Source organism: Osmerus eperlanus, chromosome 11 (assembly GCF_963692335.1).
Source record: "Osmerus eperlanus chromosome 11, fOsmEpe2.1, whole genome shotgun sequence".
In the NCBI taxonomy this organism is placed as follows: Eukaryota; Metazoa; Chordata; class Actinopteri; order Osmeriformes; family Osmeridae; genus Osmerus; species Osmerus eperlanus.
Genome location: NC_085028.1, coordinates 6134586 through 6153715, shown reverse-complemented (window position 1 = coordinate 6153715; position 19130 = coordinate 6134586). Strand labels below are relative to the sequence as shown.

The following is a 19130-nucleotide window of genomic DNA, read 5'->3' as shown; positions in this document are numbered from 1 at the left end:
GTCCCTGCTCTCTCTACTGCCCCTGGTCTCTCTACTGTCCCTGCTCTCTCTAATGTCCCTGCTCTCTCTAGTGTCCCTGCTCTCTCTACTGGCCCTGCTCTCTCTACTGTCCCTGCTCTCTCTACTGGCCCTGCTCTCTCTACTGCCCCTGGTCTCTCTACTGTCCCTGCTCTCTCTACTGGCCCTGCTCTCTCTACTGGCCCTGGTCTCTCTACTGTCCCTGCTCTCTCTAATGTCCCTGCTCTCTCTAGTGTCCCTGCTCTCTCCACTGTCCCTGCTCTCTCTACTGGCCCTGCTCTCTCTACTGGCCCTGCTCTCTCTACTGTCCTTGGTCTCTCTACTGTCCTTGGTCTCTCTACTGCCCCTGGTCTCTCTACTGGCCCTGCTCTCTCTACTGTCCCTGCTCTCTCTACTGTCCCTGCTCTCTCTACTGCCCCTGGTCTCTCTACTGTCCCTGCTCTCTCTACTGGCCCTGCTCTCTCTACTGCCCCTGGTCTCTCTACTGTCCCTGCTCTCTCTACTGGCCCTGCTCTCTCTACTGTCCCTGCTCTCTCTACTGGCCCTGCTCTCTCTACTGGCCCTGCTCTCTCCACTGCCCCTGGTCTCTCTACTGGCCCTGCTCTCTCTACTGGCCCTGCTCTCGCTACAGTCCCTGCTCTCTCTACAGTCCCTGCTCTCTGTACTGCCCCTGGTCTCTCTACTGTCCCTGCTCTCTCTACTGCCCCTGGTCTCTCTACTGTCCCTGCTCTCTCTAATGTCCCTGCTCTCTCTAGTGTCCCTGCTCTCTCTACTGGCCCTGCTCTCTCTACTGTCCCTGCTCTCTCTACTGGCCCTGCTCTCTCTACTGCCCCTGGTCTCTCTACTGTCCCTGCTCTCTCTACTGGCCCTGCTCTCTCTACTGGCCCTGGTCTCTCTACTGTCCCTGCTCTCTCTACTGCCCCTGGTCTCTCTACTGTCCCTGCTCTCTCTACTGGCCCTGCTCTCTCTACTGCCCCTGGTCTCTCTACTGTCCCTGCTCTCTCTACTGGCCCTGCTCTCTCTACTGTCCCTGCTCTCTCTACTGGCCCTGCTCTCTCTACTGGCCCTGCTCTCTCTACTGCCCCTGGTCTCTCTACTGTCCTTGGTCTCTCTACTGCCCCTGGTCTCTCTACTGGCCCTGCTCTCTCTACTGCCCCTGGTCTCTCTACTGCCCCTGGTCTCTCTACTGCCCCTGGTCTCTCTACTGTCCCTGCTCTCTCTACTGCCCCTGGTCTCTCTACTGTCCCTGGTCTCTCTACTGCCCCTGGTCTCTCTACTGTCCCTGGTCTCTCTACTGTCCCTGGTCTCTCTACTGCCCCTGGTCTCTCTACTGTCCCTGGTCTCTCTACTGTCCCTGGTCTCTCTACTGCCCCTGGTCTCTCTACTGTCCCTGGTCTCTCTACTGCCCCTGGTCTCTCTACTGTCCCTGGTCTCTCTACTGACCCTGGTCTCTCTACTGCCCCTGGTCTCTCTACTGTCCCTGGTCTCTCTACTGTCCCTGGTCTCTCTACTGCCCCTGGTCTCTCTACTGTCCCTGGTCTCTCTACTGCCCCTGGTCTCTCTACTGCCCCTGGTCTCTCTACTGTCCCTGGCCTCTCTACTGGCCCTGGTCTCTCTACTGTCCCTGGCCTGGCATGCTCTGTAAGGCCTCCCCCAGCTCCATGTTCACAGGCACTTGATGCAGGAATCACACGGCTGTGTTAACTTCTAAATAAGCTTGGATGCTGAATCAGAGACAGATTGGTCTCCATGGAAATCCCCTTTTTATGCAGGGAATGAAAGGATGTATGTTTGTGTGTGTGAGGGTGTGTTTGTGTGTGTGGTAGAGGGTGCGTGTGATTGTGGTAGAGGGAACGTACGTATACCTCTGGTAGAATGTGTGTGTGTTATAAAGTGTGTAAACACTGGACAAGGGCAGCCTCAGTTTATTTGTGATCCTATTAATATTAGATACAAAACATGGCCACCACAGAGGTAAATGAAAGCTCAGCCGATAACTGTGACTGATTTGTTGGTACAGCACAGCATTGCACTCCAGCTAACGCATTCGATATTGATCACCCCAATGTTGGTTTGATGAGATCCACTTGGAGGATAATATTAAACACAGCCAGGCGCATCCCTGTGCCCCAGTCCTTCTGATGATAGCGTAGAGAATCTGGGAGAAGAAATCTGTATTACATACGCTAGGGCTGGGGCTGGGGCTGGGGGACGGTGAGAGGCTGCCTCTGGCATCTATACAGATTAGATTTCGCCATTATAACTCTGACATTTAACACACATTAAAACACATTAGAATGAGTCATGTTGGTCTCAGCTGTAAACAGATAGTTTGTTGGTGTTGTGTTGGTTTGTATTGAATGGCCTGGCAAATGTCAAGCCTCAGCACTAACTGGAGTACTGCTAAAAGCAGAAATAGAAGTTATTTTGTTCTGAGTGACTCAGTCTTTTCATTTTCAGTTTTTGTTCATCTCTCTCTCTCTCTCTCTCTTTCTCTCTTTCTCTTTCCCCCCCCCCTCTCTCTATGTTATATTCCTACAGTAAGAGGCCTGGAGCCTGTATAACGTGGCCTTCAAAGTCTATGAGCTTGCTGCTTGTGGTGGAAATTTTGAATACGGTTATAATGTGTGTGTTTTATATATGAGGAATGTGTTTTAAGGGAAGTCTAAAAGTTGGTTAAGAAGCTTGATACAGTGAAAGTTGATTCAACTCATTTGGCAGAGATGCCACCTGTAGTTTTATAACACCTAACTAGGAGACGTGAAGTCTAGGAACGGGAAGTCTGGTGGCTGAGAGGTGAGGGAATCGGGCTAGTAATCCGAAGGTTGCTAGTTCGATTCCCGGTCATGCCAACTGACGTTGTGTCCTTGGGCAAGGCACTTCACCCTACTTGCCTCGGGGGAATGTCCCTGTACTTACTGTAAGTCGCTCTGGATAAGAGCGTCTGCTAAATGACTAAAATGTAAAGTCTGGGTGATCTGGGAGAGTTCTTGTCACCTGGGGAGGAAGAGACAGCTGGGAACTGATCAAGCTGCTCTGGCCCTTCCTGTTGCATGGGTGGTGTTAATTAAATACTTGTTTGAAGATGCCCACACAAAGGACAGTTGACCATTTGACTGATCAACTTCTGTGGCTTTAGTATCTACTGGTTTGGGGAGAGATGCCACATCAAAGAACTGTGGGACACTTGGTATGGAGTCAAACTGTCACTGAGCAGTGCTGACCAATCACAGAGTTTGCTACATTGATGGATTGACCATCAGAAGAACCATTTGATCTAAAGTTTATATAAGGCAGGGTTTTAGGGTTGTTCTTCATCACTCTTGCGAACGATCTGTGGCTAGCACCTCCTTCGTTATGACTGATCACAAAGTACTTTGTTAATTCTTAATTTGTACAAGCTAAATAAATTTATTGAAACCGCCATCTCTTGACTATTCAAATCTACACAGTGCCACTAGAATTTTTCCATAACATGCTAAAACAGTCACACAGAATAACTGCAGATCACTATTGATGCTAAATCCTTTCATCCTTACATTTTGACAGGGGGAAAAGAGCCCAGATCAAGGAAGTGGGACATAATGAGGAGGTTGTCTTTCTGCTACCATCTGGACCTGACAGACTGGACCAGAACATTGTATTGTTGTACAAGGTCCTATGTCACTGTGAAAATGGAATGGATCGGAACATTCCAATGTTCTGCAGTTCTGAATCTGTTGTCTCTGTGGATTGGATGTGACACTGGATCAGAACATCCTAGTGTTCTGCACAGTTCTGAATCTGTTGTCTCTGTGGATTGGCTGTGGGTCTGGATCCAAACACTCTAGTGTTCCACAGAACCCAGAGTCACTGTGGACTTACAGCCTGCAGAACTAGATCAGAACACCCCATTGTTCTACACAGTGTGAAATATCTGTGGATGGGCTGTACGATTGGATCAGAACTCTCTGTCAACCTGCCAGGGTCGCTCTCACAGGGGAGACTGTCAATGACCTGGAGGGTCTGTGTAGCACTTATGGAAATATACAAGGGGCTGCGACACTTAACTCAGCTCTTTAAAGGGGTCATTTACTGATTTTATAGGGTATTTCACACTGTTCCTTAAGGTCTCATTGGTTGGGCTGAAAATGGCCCAGGTGGTGTTCTATGCTCCCTGATGCACCCTGTGAAATAGCCCTGGAATAAAACGAGAGGTTTTCTCCCTTTCATGGCATGCTCATGAATATATAGATGAGCTGCGCGCTGATTGGTTGGTTTACAACGAGCGAAGCTGCGTAGCAAAGACGCAACATAGCCAAACAAATCGTGAATTGTAGATTTACATGACAACACAAGTTATTTATTCGAATGAAACACAATCAGGAAAATGAAATGACGTTAGCCCCATTGCCAATAAACAAAATCATCACACATTCTACCTATTCTAGATACAGGATACGTTAGCATTGCTAATAACTCTTAGTGACAAAATCATAGGCTACTTACAGCTTGTGGTTGTGATGAACATACAGTCAGAACAGCACCTCTTTTCAGCAACGGGGGCTTAGCAAATCCTGCTTTATATTGTCCAAGGTTTTCAAAACTGTCTTTGGTGAAATGGTTCGAGCAAATGAATAATTGAGTCTCGAACTTCACAGGGATTTTCTCATAGACTACTAGCCTGCTACTATACTTACATAGCCATCAGCCAAGCCCCCTGGGATGTTTGCTCATGTTTAAAAAGTGTCAGCATTCCCTGTAGAGCCTGGAACACTGCATTTACGACCGTGGTCCATTTTCAATATCCTTGAAAAACTTTGAAACATTCTTCTTTGTAATTCCCGTGGAAGTACACAGAGCAGCGCACAAACTTTTTTGGGGTGTGACAAAGGTACAGACCAGAGCCAAAAAAGGTGGACCAACATTTGTGACGTCACAAATGTGGATTTTTTCAAACCGACCGTTTTACAGCAGCAGTTTCAAATTGTGAGATTTGCATAAGAAAGAGGTGTCATAAATAGAAAATCCTAGGTCTCACGAGGACAGACAACAACCATTCATCACTGTTTAGCACGCCACATGACCCCGAGGTCAAATCAATAGACCAGGATGTGAGGCTGGAGCAGTGGTGGTCTGGACTGTTTTACGGAGCAGGAGCTGGTTAACCTTGTGGCAGGCCTCTCTAACAAGCCTCTGCAGGGGTCAGGCTCACCCTGAAGTACTCAATAACACCTTAGAACACACAGGACGTTGCCGGGGTGAGATGTCAACTTCACACACATGCTCGCTTGCAGACACACACACAGACACACACAGACACACCCAGACACACTTACACCCACACAGAAACACAGACAAAGGCTCACACACATAAAACACACACATGAAACACACACAAACGCACACACCCACACACACACAGAAATACACACACACTCCACACTCTAGATGAAATGCCGCCCTCACCTTCACACAGACCTTCCAAGAACACCCCAGTCATGGTATCTATGCCTGGAATCAGAATGGGGGGATTTATTCGCTATGAAAGTTTGCACAGACAAGGAATTTGCTTTGGCAGGAAGGTGCATACAATAAACATATAGGGAAAAATTTAAAATTTAAATATGTGGACTATCTATACTAGTCCACATATTAAAATTTGAGGTCCCTATATACACACACACTCCACACTCTAGATTAAATGCCGCCCTCACCTTCACACAGACCTTCCAAGAACACCCCAGTCATGGTATCTCTGCCTGGATAGAGGCTGCAGGAGGACAGGCTGTTATTGGATGTGTCTGACTGCCTGTGCTGTCTCAACTGGCTGGCCTGGAGGCCTGGGTCCATCCACACTCCATCCTCGCACACCCCCTGACCCATGTCGCTGTCTTAGCAGGCCAGGAGGGAGGGTTGGGTGGGTGGTTGGGAGGATGGATGGTGGAGGTTGGACAGGGTATTGGGGTTGGAAAAGGGGGGCACAAATGTGGATTAAAGACTGGTTTAGGAGATGGGCCTTTGGTGGTTTTAAAGGGTCATAACATTTTAAGCAATGTGTTCAAGTCAACGTGGTTAAATAGTATGTTTTTTAGTTGTTGTGACACCAGACAGTTGCTCTAAGGATAACATGATACATGTCTGCTGGGCAAAGATAACTAAAATTGGGGCCTTCCCGTGATCCTCTAGCATAGCATGCTTTGTGACTGACAGGATTTGACACGTGAAGGCATCACAACTTCCTGTGCCAGCCAGCCAGCCTGTTCATCCCTTGGTGACTGGCAGGATATGACATGTGAATCCTTCACAACTTCCTGTCCCAGCCAGCCGTCCTTTCCTGTTCTCCTGTCAGAATAACATGACTCATTACTAGGGTTTCCACGTCGACGGCTCCCTGGCAAATGCATTTATGTAAGTGTCTTTGTTTTGTAGGTGTCGTTGCCTGATGTGCTGTCGCAGAGAACATGTGTTGGAGTCTGCAGCTTTGTTTGCTTGTTCTAATTACTTTCGTCCTTCACTGTGCGATCTCTTCTACCAGACCAGACATCTGTGGTAATGAGTCTAGCCATGACTAAACTGTGACGGTGCCTACCATGCTTGTATTTGGTTATTTGCTTCCACTTCAAGCTGCAGTGCGGCTGCATATGCTAAGCTAGGGCTGTTTTAATTAACTGCGGCACATCGTGTGTGTGTGGATGCGTGTGTGTGCATGTTGGCGTGTGTTTGTTAGATAGTGTGTTTGTGTGTGAGCAAGCGTGTGTGTATTTGAAAGCCTGTGTATGCGTGTTTTCTGAGTGTCAGATCTGTGAGTGTGTTTGAGAGAGAGTCCATGTGTGTGTGTGTGTGTGTGAGGGGGGAGGGGGGGTGTTGACTACATATAGAGGGAGGGACATCAGCTGTTTGTCTTGCCATGCAGAACTTGGAAAGAACTGAACCACATAGTCCAGCCTTTCACGACAGTCTTGGATGGTAACTTCTAGTGAAGAATGAACCGGACCAAACCTGCTACAGAGGTGAGGTCTATGTCGTGTCAACGGGAATAAATCATTTACAACATCGCCTAAGAAATATGCTGGTGTTTGTGGAAGTTTGTTACAGTAAAGGTCACGTTTGAGGTCATCATTCATGAACCACAGAGACGATGCTCTAGGAAAACAAAGGCTCAGCCAATCAGAGGGCATGTTTGACCTACCACACATGTACAGCAGTTGCCTTGAGCAATGTAGAGGCTTTAAAAACACACATAAAACACACACATGGACAAGCATGTACACACACACAGATGCATGTGTACAGACTCGCATATAAACACACAAATACACACACACACACAAATGCACACACACGGATTGGTAAATGTTCAAAAGTGGCTAGTGAAAGTAAATATAAATGAAACTGCAACAACACTAAGACAGTGAACGTCCTTTGGTTTTACAGTGAAGTGAATTTCATTGACGCAATGGACTAACGATGTATTGTCGTAGGAGAATGTAAAAGGCCCAGTATTCATCTCTGATGGAGCTGCCTAAAGTCAAATATTCAGTTGTCTGTGTTTCAGATCTGTGTCTACCAGCCCACCAGCGGAGCGTGTGTCTTTGTGACTATGACTTTGTGTGTGTATGTGACTGCGACTGTGAACGTTTGTGTGTGACAGTGTGTGTGTGTCTGCGACTGAGAACGTGTGTGTGTGTGACAGTGTGTGTGTGACTGTGAACGTTTGTGTGTGACAGTGTGTGTGTGTCTGCGACTGAGAACGTGTGTGTGTGTGTGACAGTGTGTGTGTGTGTCTGCGACTGTGAACGTTTGTGTGTGACAGTGTGTGTGTGCCAGAGTAAATTCCGTGTTCGTATAACATACATGGCGAATAAACCGAATTCTGATTCTGGTGTGTTTCAACACCCAGCGTGTTTCCCATCAGCTCTGCAGGAGAGTGCAGCAGCGAGTCCTCTAGGGTGTGTGTGTGTGTGTGTGATTGTGTGTGTGTGTGTGTGTGTGGGGGGGGGGGGCACACGGCGGGGGGGTGTTAGCTGCCACCCAGCCTACCCCCCCTGACCCTACCCCCCCACCCCGTCTCACGTCTACTTCCTGCTCCAACTAAACTTTATTAACACCCTGGTGCAGACGCAGCTTCAGAAGGGTGCTCTGGTGTTCTGGAGCCGAGGGAGACCCTCCTGAACTTGTATTGTTTGAGCTGAGCGGAGCACAGAGTGGGAATGACAGCCGGAGAGGGATGGGGGATGCAGAGGAGGAGGGGAAGGAGGCTGGTGATGAAAGTTAAGTAGCAGGGGTATGTCTTAATTAGGTCAGCTACCTGTCATCCACTGAAGAGATACTGTGAGCTGTCTGGTTGAGACTACTTTGTGTGTGTGAGCCAGTCTTATCATCAGCCAGTGCCTGGCGTGCGGCGGCAACCCTTTGAAGAGAACGGTGCTGCCAGGCAACAGAGGGTTGCCGTAGAGACGAGCGAGAGGAGAGCCAGGGTAGGTGACTCTAAGAAGAAGAGAATTAGGAAAAGTGTTGAACAGATCTCTAATCAGCACTTTAACAGGGAGGGCCCACTCACACGCCTTCCAGACTCAACCTCCATCTTTCCCATCCCTCTATCCTCCCTTGGTATCTCCCCCCTCTCCCCCTCAGACCTCCCTCCCCTTACGTTCTCTGAGTTTCTCCCTCCATCATCCCAGGTCTTCCTCAGGCTTCCTCCATGGCTCCCTACAGACCTCCCTCCTCTCCTTCTCTCTTCCTCCCTTGTTCCCTCATTCCCTCCCGTGGCGGACCCAGATCTCTCCGGTATTACTGTGTGTGTGTGATTGTTTGTGCGAGAGAGAGAGAGAGAGAGAGAGAGAGAGAGAGAGAGAGAGAGAGAGAGAGAGAGAGAGAGAGAGAGAGAGAGAGAGAGAGAGAGAGAGAGAGAGAGAGAGAGAGTGCAGAGTACAGTGTTATCCTGCTGGCTGACAGTTTGATGTAGAAAGTGATGTTCCAGGATATAGGTTACCCCCCAAACACACATGTCCTGGATCAGCTGTCCCAGCAGCATGATGGATATTACTGCAGTCAGGCTTATCAAATACAGTCAGTACCCCAACACTTACACACACACATAATGCACCTCCTCTCAGTCATAGCTGTCTTCTCAAAGCTAACAACATATCAGTTTGTTTAGAGATAGTTGTGCTGTTGACGTCCGTCAGATCGATTCCAGCTCAGATTAGTTTTTGAAAAGAATCTGGTCACACTAGGTTTCGTGTTGTGAAATACAACCTGTGGTTATTGATGCTGTTAAATCTGTTCTCTTTATAAATATTGTGGCAGAATGACGCTAATAACCATCGATTCAGCATTTACCAAAGCTCGGAATGTTATAGCTGTAATATTTTTTTTTATCCACGCCAAACAGAAAGCCCAATTGGCCTGGATTATTTAATAAAGTATCGCTGAGCGTACGGTCATAAAGGAAGGAACAAACATTAAACACTCAGAATGAGTAAAGAGGCCATTACGGTTTAATCAATTTCGATACAAATTACCAGACTCTTGAAAGCTGTAATGCAATGGTTTGCCAATTGAAAGTGTGATCAGAAACTTCCACTGTCAACATCTGAGTGAAGGATGACAAAGTTATCAGACCTTGTGTCACAACCTGGGTTTGTAAACATGTAAACATGGTCGCATCCACGAACTCAGGTCAAGTGTGTATTCCATAGCCTTCACACACGCTTGACTCTCACTGACTACCTGAAATAGGTCAGTTTCACGAGTGGCATCTTTCAAACAAATCAAACGCACCTCAATTACCTTCGAACGCGTTCATGTAAAATGGATCCTTTGAAATTGACCCTGCTCGCTCTGAAACCACATTACAGTCACACCCAGAGAAACTGATTGAAAACTATGGGTTTGGAGTCGGATACCTTTCACATAGTTGTAAAATGTTTTTATGCTTCCTACGTTCACTAGCAGATGGCCCAACCAGATGCTCTGTTCATTCATTACAAGTGTAGCGCCCCCTAGCATGTCTTCTAATGTGTTCGGAGTGCGCTCCCCGAATTCTTCTTGTAGTGAGAGATCTCTCTCTCTTTTTAATTAATTAATTAATGCCCTAGTATTAAGCTTTATAGATTACTTTTTTAACTTTTACTTATTACTAGTTTCCCAACAAGAACATACACATTAACAGTAAATGAAATACACACTTGCAAATTTCCAGTACATTCACGTTTAGTGTACTTTTAGCAACAACAACACATTGACCATACATTACTTTGTATGCAAAATACACGAGCCGAAGTCACACACACAGGCCGGCACATACAGAACGATCCCCAACTCAAACCCGTTGCAGGCCTGTTACGATGCTCGGGGGCGGTGAGACCTAAAACCAATGGTCACTTCACTCTATTGAGCCAAACAAAAATAATGGTACCGTGTGTAGTGCTGTGTGTGTCTGTCTATCAGTGATACCTCCCTCCGACCGCAGGACAACGAGGGATGGCAGTTGTTCGACGAGTAGTGAGCGTTGGTGTCTACGTTCTTCCTCCAACGTGGCCAGAGGAACCGTGAGCATCCACGTAGCTCACGGCGCTATCTGGTTTTCTGACGGTTTTAACAAGAAACTCCCGTGCAAATTGTCCCCGCGCAGGCAACAAACTTGACTGGCTTTATTCAGCCGGGTTGGCTAACAGCTAGCTATTTAATTCACTGAGTTAGTGAATACAACACGCAGTGCTAGCTAGCTAGCTTACACACAGTAAGTTAGACTAGCTTGAGCATATTTTCTTTGCTTCTTGTCCGTAGAATTAATGTCTGTGTCTTTACTATCTCGCCGATAATAAAACAACAAACAACAATATCATACACGTTCTCTTCTCTTACACTCACACGCGGACTTCCAACTCTTTCGCCATTCTCCTATTTCGCATTCCTCCCTTCTTCTCCTTCACTCCACTCTACCAATCCACAAAACAGCAGACACGACGTCATCACTCCCAACCCTTCACAATAAAATATGTACCGTTCTAAATTATTAAATGTACCATATTGTTTCTTACACAATAACCTTTTTAACTGTTCAACATATCTATTGAGATATAACATTTTAAACATATTTAACATTATAAATCGTACAATTTCAAATAAAATAACCAAATGACAATACAATGATTGTGGAAATACCCCAAAATCCCACAGGGCTACATCCTCCCCTTTCTAAATGTCTACATGTCCTCATGAGACATAAAACATAACTTTCATTTGTTTTTTAGGATTGTGAACTCCTATTAGTGAATCAAGGAGGAACTAGTTTCTACCTAACTTAATGATAATACCTCTATGAACTATGGTAAGTGGTTGTTCACTGGCTTTTCCAGGCTCATCATAAGTAAGTCTCAATTCTGGTTTTATTTGTCTTTTCTTCGTTTTTTCAGTTAGTCTGGGTCTAAGCACTCTATTGATCTTTGTTTTAGAGCTCAGCCTAACTTTTGGTGCCATGGGAGTATTTCTTCTAGCATCCATGTCTGTTTCGGAATCATAAGGGTCCGACTCTTGTCACCGCACAACCTCCGTCTTCTCTGTCAGACTCAAGCTCTTCAGCAGACTGCACAGGACTTGGTTCTATAGCGTCGTCATCCTCTGAGCTCACAGAGACTCTGTCAGCCACTTCTCTTTCCTTTAGTAAGCGTTCCATATACTCCCGGAATGGTCTACGGGAGTGGTCACACTCCTCATCCGATGATGAATCTGTCATATCTGGAACTTCTTCACTTTGTCTTACTATCTGTTGTCTTTGTCTGGTCGAACGTGTTCTTGGTCTCCCAGGGGTTTCTTCTTTTGCTTGATCGGCTGGGATCCTCACAGCTTGTCCAATGGGTAAGATGTGATCGCGATGGAGGGTCCTTACTCTGCTTGTGCCTCCCTCGGGTCTTATACGGAATACAGGTAAGTTCGGCAGCTTTCCTACCACTACATGGGGTATGGAACTCCATCGACTTTCAAGCTTGTGTTTCCCTTTGAGCCCTAGATTCTTCAGAAGAACACGGTCACCTTCCTGTATGTTCTGAAAACTGACCTTCTGATCATATGCTCTCTTGTTCCGCAAGTTAGTCTTGTCTGCAGTCTGACTAGCAAGTTGATAGGCTTTTTGCAGGTCACGCTTCAGGCTTTCCACATACTGGAAATGTTTTTTCTCCTCAGTTCCATCTTTGGAGTTCTTGAAGCACAGGTCTACAGGTAGTCTTGCTTCCCTACCAAACATTAAATAATAAGGGGAGTATCCCGTCGCATCACTTTTAGTGCTGTTGTACGCATGCACTAATGAGGCTATTTGCTGACTCCAGGATCTCTTCTTCTCTTGGCCCAACGTAGCCAGCATCGAGAGCAGAGTCCGGTTAAAACGTTCTGGCTGGGGGTCCCCTTGGGGATGATACAGAGTTGTTCGTGATTTTCGTATTCCCAAGGTCGTCAGAAGCTCTCGTATCAGTCTTGACTCAAAGTCTCTTCCCTGATCAGAATGAATCCTGGCAGGTAAGCCATAGTGAACGAAATATTTCTCAACAAGGATCTTTGCTACCGTTAGGGCTTTCTGATTCTTTGCAGGGAAGGCCTGAGCATATCTGGTATAGTGGTCGGTCACGATCAACACATTACTAATGCTTCTGGAATCGGGTTCTATTGACAGGAAGTCAATACATACGAGATCCATTGGACCCTTGCTTGTGATGTGGTGTAAGGGAGCAGCTTTCTTGGCAGGTGTTTTACGAGTAATGCACAGTCCACAGTTCCGCACATATTCTTCTGCCTCGTGTGCCATCTTGGGCCAGTAGAATCTTGCTCTTAGGAGTTCGGTGACCCTTTCCACCCCTAAGTGGCCCATGTCATCATGAAGAGAGTGCAACACCAATTCTCTGAACTCAGAAGGCAGCACAAGCTGTAGTGTCTCCTCTGCATCTTTCTTGCTTGCTCTGAACAGAAGTCCATCTCTCATCACAAGTTTGCTAACTTCCCTCTTCATCAGCAGTATCTCTGGATTTAAGTCTTTATTTCTAGGCCAACCTCCCAGTTTCACAGCCTCAATCACTAGTCTAATGGCGACATCCCTTTTCTGAGCAGCCATCAAGTCAGCTTTTGACAGTTACTCCAGCATGCTCATGTGTAACTGAGACGGAAAGGCATACACCTCAGGGATACAGGCTGGCGAAGCTCCTAACTGTTCTACATATCTGGGGGACACCTTTGTGGATTCATCCACTTGTACCCGCCGACATATGGACTTCACCACATTCTGAGACATGAGATCCCACTCGTCACCATTTTCAGGTAAGTTGCGAGACAGCAAGTCAGCATCTATGTTTGTTTTACCAGGCCTATACTTTACATCAAAGTCATAGGTGGCCAGGGCTGCAAGCCAACGATGACCTGTCGCATTGAGCTTGGCCGTGGTGAGTACGTACGTCAAAGGGTTATTATCGGTGCATGCGGTGAACTTGGCCCCGTAGAGGTAGTCATGAAATTTGTCAACTACGGCCCACTTCAACGCCAGGAACTCTAATTGGTGTACAGGGTATCGCTGTTCTGGAGAGCTCAACTTTCTGCTGGCGAATGCCACTGGTCTCAACCCTTCCGGATGTTCTTGATAGAGTACGGCACCAAGCCCTTTGAAACTTGCATCTGTGTGTAAAACGTATGGCTTATTGGCATCAGCAAATGCCAGCACAGGTGCGTTGATCAAACACTGAATCCTGAACGCGTCCGTGCAGGATGGATCCCATCGGTCATTGAATGGTTCTGAATCTTTAAAGTAAGTCTTGGTCTTCTCGGGGACAGGCTTCCTTCCATTTTGGGTGGGTGCATAGCCTTTTGTCAGTTCTGTGAGGGGCCTCACGATCGCAGAGTAGTTTGCTATGAAGCGTCGGTAATACCCACAGAAACCTAGAAAAGACCGCAGCGACTTGAGGTCCATGGGCTTAGGCCACCTAGACACTGCTTCTAGTTTTTCAGGGTCAGTAGCAATGCCCTCCGCCGAAACTACGTGACCTACATACTTGACCCTGGGTTGGCAAAATTGACACTTGTCAATGGAGAGTTTTAACCCTACATCTTCAAGTCTATCTAGCACTCGCAGGAGGCGCTCTTCATGTTCTTCCAATGAACGTCCAAAGACTATGAGGTCGTCCAAATAAACTAACACCTGAAGGAGATTCATATCACCGACCGCTTTCTCCATAAGTCTCTGGAAGGTTGCAGGCGCTCCCGTTATGCCTTGGGGCATTCTTGAAAATTCAAAGAATCCAAGGGGACAAATGAAGGCTGTTTTTTTCCATGTCCTCTTCCGCCATGGCAATCTGGTAGTACCCGCTGCGCAAATCAAGGACAGAAAACCATTTACTCCCAGTTAAGCAATCCAACGCATCATCTATGCGAGGAGTTGTGTACTGGTCTGGAATTGTACGGCTATTAAGGGTCCTATAGTCAATGCACATTCTGATACTCCCGTTTTTCTTTCTGGCTATCACAATGGGTGAGGCATACTGGCTACGTGACTCTTTGATAATACCAGCCTTTGACAACTCCTGCAAGTGTTTACGAACATCGTCAATATCTGCTGGAGCTAGGCGCCTTGATCGCTCTCTGAACGGCTTTGGGTCTGTCATCCTGATGTGATGCTCCACATCCTTAGCCAGGCCAACATCCCACTCATGTAATGAGAATGCGCTTGCTCGCTCACATAATTTTTTACGAAGTCGCTCTTTCCATTCCTGGGGTAAGGGCGATTCGCCAAACTGGATCAGTTGAGGATCTAACTCTAGTGGAAGAGTCGCTGCCTCTGCTTCAAGCTTCCGAGTGGGAACGACTGGATCAGCGTGACACAGCTGGCCTAAGACAGTTCCAACTGGGATGACTGTGTCTTTCAGGGACTCATTCTGGAGAAGCACTGTAAAGTGGTCCTCGTTCACCGCTGTACTTGGCACGACCATAGGCTGCAGCAATACTCCAGCTGGTAATGGGACGGTAGGTGAGGCCTCAACCATCAACATGTTTTTATCCTGAGACTTTGTCCACTCAACTTCACAAATGGCGCAGCATCCGCTCCCAGAAGGTAAGTTAAGTGAACCAGGGCCCATCGACCTCACACATCCCACTTCATCCTCTTCACTTTCAGCGGTAGGTTGGTCCATGTGTACAATGGATTTCTTTGCTTCTATGCCAAGAGTCTGGGCAATGTCCACACCTGTTGTGTCTTTGCAGAGTCTGGACAGTCTCTGGAACAGGTTTGCATTTGTGCCTAGGATCACCGGGGTCTGCTCAGGACTTTGAGGACTTGGGCAAATCAAAGCCAAGACGGAAAGCGTCTCCATCGTGCCTGTCACCTTCACTGGAAACTCCATATCCACTACAACATATCCCAGGTAGGGGTAACTAGTGTCGCTTAACCCCCAAACCGCCAAACCTGACACTGGCTGGATGGAGACATCAGGTAAGTGGCTCCTATACCAGGTCTCAAAGATGATTGTGACTTGTGAGCCACTATCCAGGAGTGCATCACACTGTTGGCCATTTATCTTCACTGGAACGATCGAAGAGGGGCCAATCAGTCCCGGAGGAATGTCTCTTTTCTGGGTCATAACCTCACTTTTTTTAGCTGAACACACTGTGGGATGACTCTCTTCTGCTTGAGAGGAAGATTCACTCTGTTTAGCTTTCTTTAGCGAGTGGATCAACTTCTGTATCACTTTGGCCTGATTCTCTGCATTTTGGCATTTAGCAGAGTAATGGCCGTTTTCACCACAGCGATAACAAAAGATCCCATCAGCTTTGTTAGATAGTTGCTTTCTATTATCACTATGGGCTTGTCTTGATGGTTCTACTCTAAGAACTGTAGCAGGGTATTCTGAGGCTTTGGGGTTATGACCTGCCATTTGTTTTTGGAGATTCTTCACTTTTTTTCTCAAGGCCGCTACTTCATTATCCCCTGAGGTAGGCACTTTTGTCAGAGACACCGGTACGTGGTTATCTGCCACAACTTGGCTTTGCAAGGGTCTCATGGAAGTGAACATTGACTTGAGTTCTTGAATCTCTGATCGTAAACTGTCAATATCCTCCTGTCTATTTTCCCTATCTGACTGAGTATGAACGCGCAGGACGGACGTGTTCAACTTCATCCTTGAAGATTCATACTCCTCTTCATTTCGTATCTCTCTCAGCAACTCCAAAAATGAGGGAGGGATTTCCTTCTGTTCCCTGAGTTTGAGCTGAACCAGCATCATATTGGAGTGGACAGCACCTCTCAGCAGCTGCTCCACTCGAGCACGATTGGCACGGTCTGCAGGGAGACCTCCACGATCAATCACCTTCGTCAACGACAACTCTAATCGCCTAAGAAAGTCAGACAACTTCTCCTTTGGCTGCTGCTGTAGCAACCTAAAGGCAAAATAGAGGTCTTCGCCTGTCTCAGCAGACCCAAAAGCACTCTCAATGGCTTCTAAGCACTGAGCTGGACTAATTCCTGAATCAGCAGTCCGCACAGCCTTTACAACAGCTAACGCAGGACCCTTCAGACTTTCCATGATACGCCGTCGTTTCTCCTTAGCGGAACAATCGCTCTCCTCGACCATCAGACGCGCATGCTCTAACCAATGCTCTAAAGATTCTTCCCCCACAGGGGTCGGCAAAGTACCAGAGAATACCCTCAAACGACGGTAACTGCTGTTCTCCCCCGATGGTTTCTCTATCTTGGCCAACAAATCACCTACAGCACGAATAATGGACTCAGCCGAGCCACCCGCTGGTGGATCTTCCAACAAACTCTTCAATGGGTTTGGAGAAACACTACCGCCAGAACCAGCCATTTCAGAAACGATAACTATCCTCCACTTATCTGTTTGGTCAGCCGACACCAGAACGGAAGGAACTCTATCAGGGTCCACCCTCTCTTTGCTCTCACAGAGCACTGTAAGGCGATTATGCTTCAAACTGAGTGTCCGTCCTACCACTCGCACTCGGCCTAAGGCTTTGATGGTTCCCATGGCTTCTTCAATCACTGCATTCTCCACTTCTTCTGGGATCAGCACCATTATACTATGGTGTTCATCCAATTCTTCTCTTCTGCACCAGTCTTTGAGCTCTTCAACTAATCCTACTGTGCTTCTCTGCGGCTCCATTTTGTTTAATGCTTAAATTTTTCTTCTTTTAAAAGACTAATAGTCACAGACTAATGTTAACTGCTAAAGCTTATATTAATTTATAATTACTAACTTGTTATTGACCTTAATTAACTAATTATATCCCGGACGAGCCCCCATTTTATGTAGCGCCCCCTAGCATGTCTTCTAATGTGTTCGGAGTGCGCTCCCCGAATTATTCTTGTAGTGAGAGATCTCTCTCTCTTTTTAATTAATTAATTAATGCCCTAGTATTAAGCTTTATAGATTACTTTTTTAACTTTTACTTATTACTAGTTTCCCAACAAGAACATACACATTAACAGTAAATGAAATACACACTTGCAAATTTCCAGTACATTCACGTTTAGTGTACTTTTAGCAACAACAACACATTGACCATACATTACTTCGTATGCAAAATACACGAGCCGAAGTCACACACACAGGCCGGCACATACAGAACGATCCCCAACTCAAACCCGTTGCAGGCCTGTTACGATGCTCGGGGGCGGTGAGACCTAAAACCAATGGTCACTTCACTCTATTGAGCCAAACAAAAATAATGGTACCGTGTGTAGTGCTGTGTGTGTCTGTCTATCAGTGATACCTCCCTCCGACCGCAGGACAACGAGGGATGGCAGTTGTTCGACGAGTAGCGAGCGTTGGTGTCTACGTTCTTCCTCCAACGTGGCCAGAGGAACCGTGAGCATCCACGTAGCTCACGGCGCTATCTGGTTTTCTGACGGTTTTAACAAGAAACTCCCGTGCAAATTGTCCCCGCGCAGGCAACAAACTTGACTGGCTTTATTCAGCCGGGTTGGCTAACAGCTAGCTATTTAATTCACTGAGTTAGTGAATACAACACGCAGTGCTAGCTAGCTAGCTTACACACAGTAAGTTAGACTAGCTTGAGCATATTTTCTTTGCTTCTTGTCCGTAGAATTAATGTCTGTGTCTTTACTATCTCGCCGATAATAAAACAACAAACAACAATATCATACACGTTCTCTTCTCTTACACTCACACGCGGACTTCCAACTCTTTCGCCATTCTCCTATTTCGCATTCCTCCCTTCTTCTCCTTCACTCCACTCTACCAATCCACAAAACAGCAGACACGACGTCATCACTCCCAACCCTTCACAATAAAATATGTACCGTTCTAAATTATTAAATGTACCATATTGTTTCTTACACAATAACCTTTTTAACTGTTCAACATATCTATTGAGATATAACATTTTAAACATATTTAACATTATAAATCGTACAATTTCAAATAAAATAACCAAATGACAATACAATGATTGTGGAAATACCCCAAAATCCCACAGGGCTACACAAGTTATAAACAATATTTTTCGTTGGCGCTGGGACTTTATTCTGGAGATAGATGGGGGACACAAAAAACATACCCTATCAAACTCTTTAACTTTGGAATCTATAAATAAACCACCGTCAGACTGGGATGTTAGTCATGGAAAAACTTTACCTGACATTTAAAATGAGAAGCATTCTAGACACCGGAAGTACAAACACAGTCAAGCATTCAGAATTGTTCTCGCTTAGATAAATCACAAGAATACGCAAATCAAACGAATCTTTTTGGATGTCAACATGCAGTGAGGGCTTTTTTTCAGGATCGCTGATTTATATTACGTACCTTAAGATCTGCAACCGTAACCGAGAAAACCACTTACGATGGGAAAAAAATCTAAACATTGAAGTTCGACGTTGTCCATTGATCTACGACATCAGATTAACTCGGTTACTCGTGACCCCCCCAGGGCCCATATATTCGTCCATGAATCCCCTCAGGGTCTACGGGTCAGGCCGGGGATCAATAACTCTGAATAAGAACCAAGGTGATTGACACACCGGTCTGTCGGGGCTGGGAGGGGAATTGGATGACGGATGCACCCTCCGAAGATAAAGGTGCGCTTGCTCATCAAGAATCGTAAAAAATAAATAAATACCC

General features: G+C 46.4%; 1 protein-coding gene across 1 annotated transcript in view; it reads right to left on the bottom strand.

Annotated features, from left to right (window-relative positions):
• si:ch211-116o3.5 (uncharacterized protein LOC325902 homolog) overlaps nt 1-18919 on the bottom strand; it is a 29865-nt gene extending 10946 nt beyond the window's left edge. Inside the window, exon 1 of the mRNA XM_062472506.1 lies at nt 18816-18919. The gene's annotated coding sequence lies outside the window, so the exon portion shown is untranslated. The remainder of the gene's footprint in view (nt 1-18815) is intronic.
• Between the last annotated feature and the right edge of the window lie 211 nt (nt 18920-19130).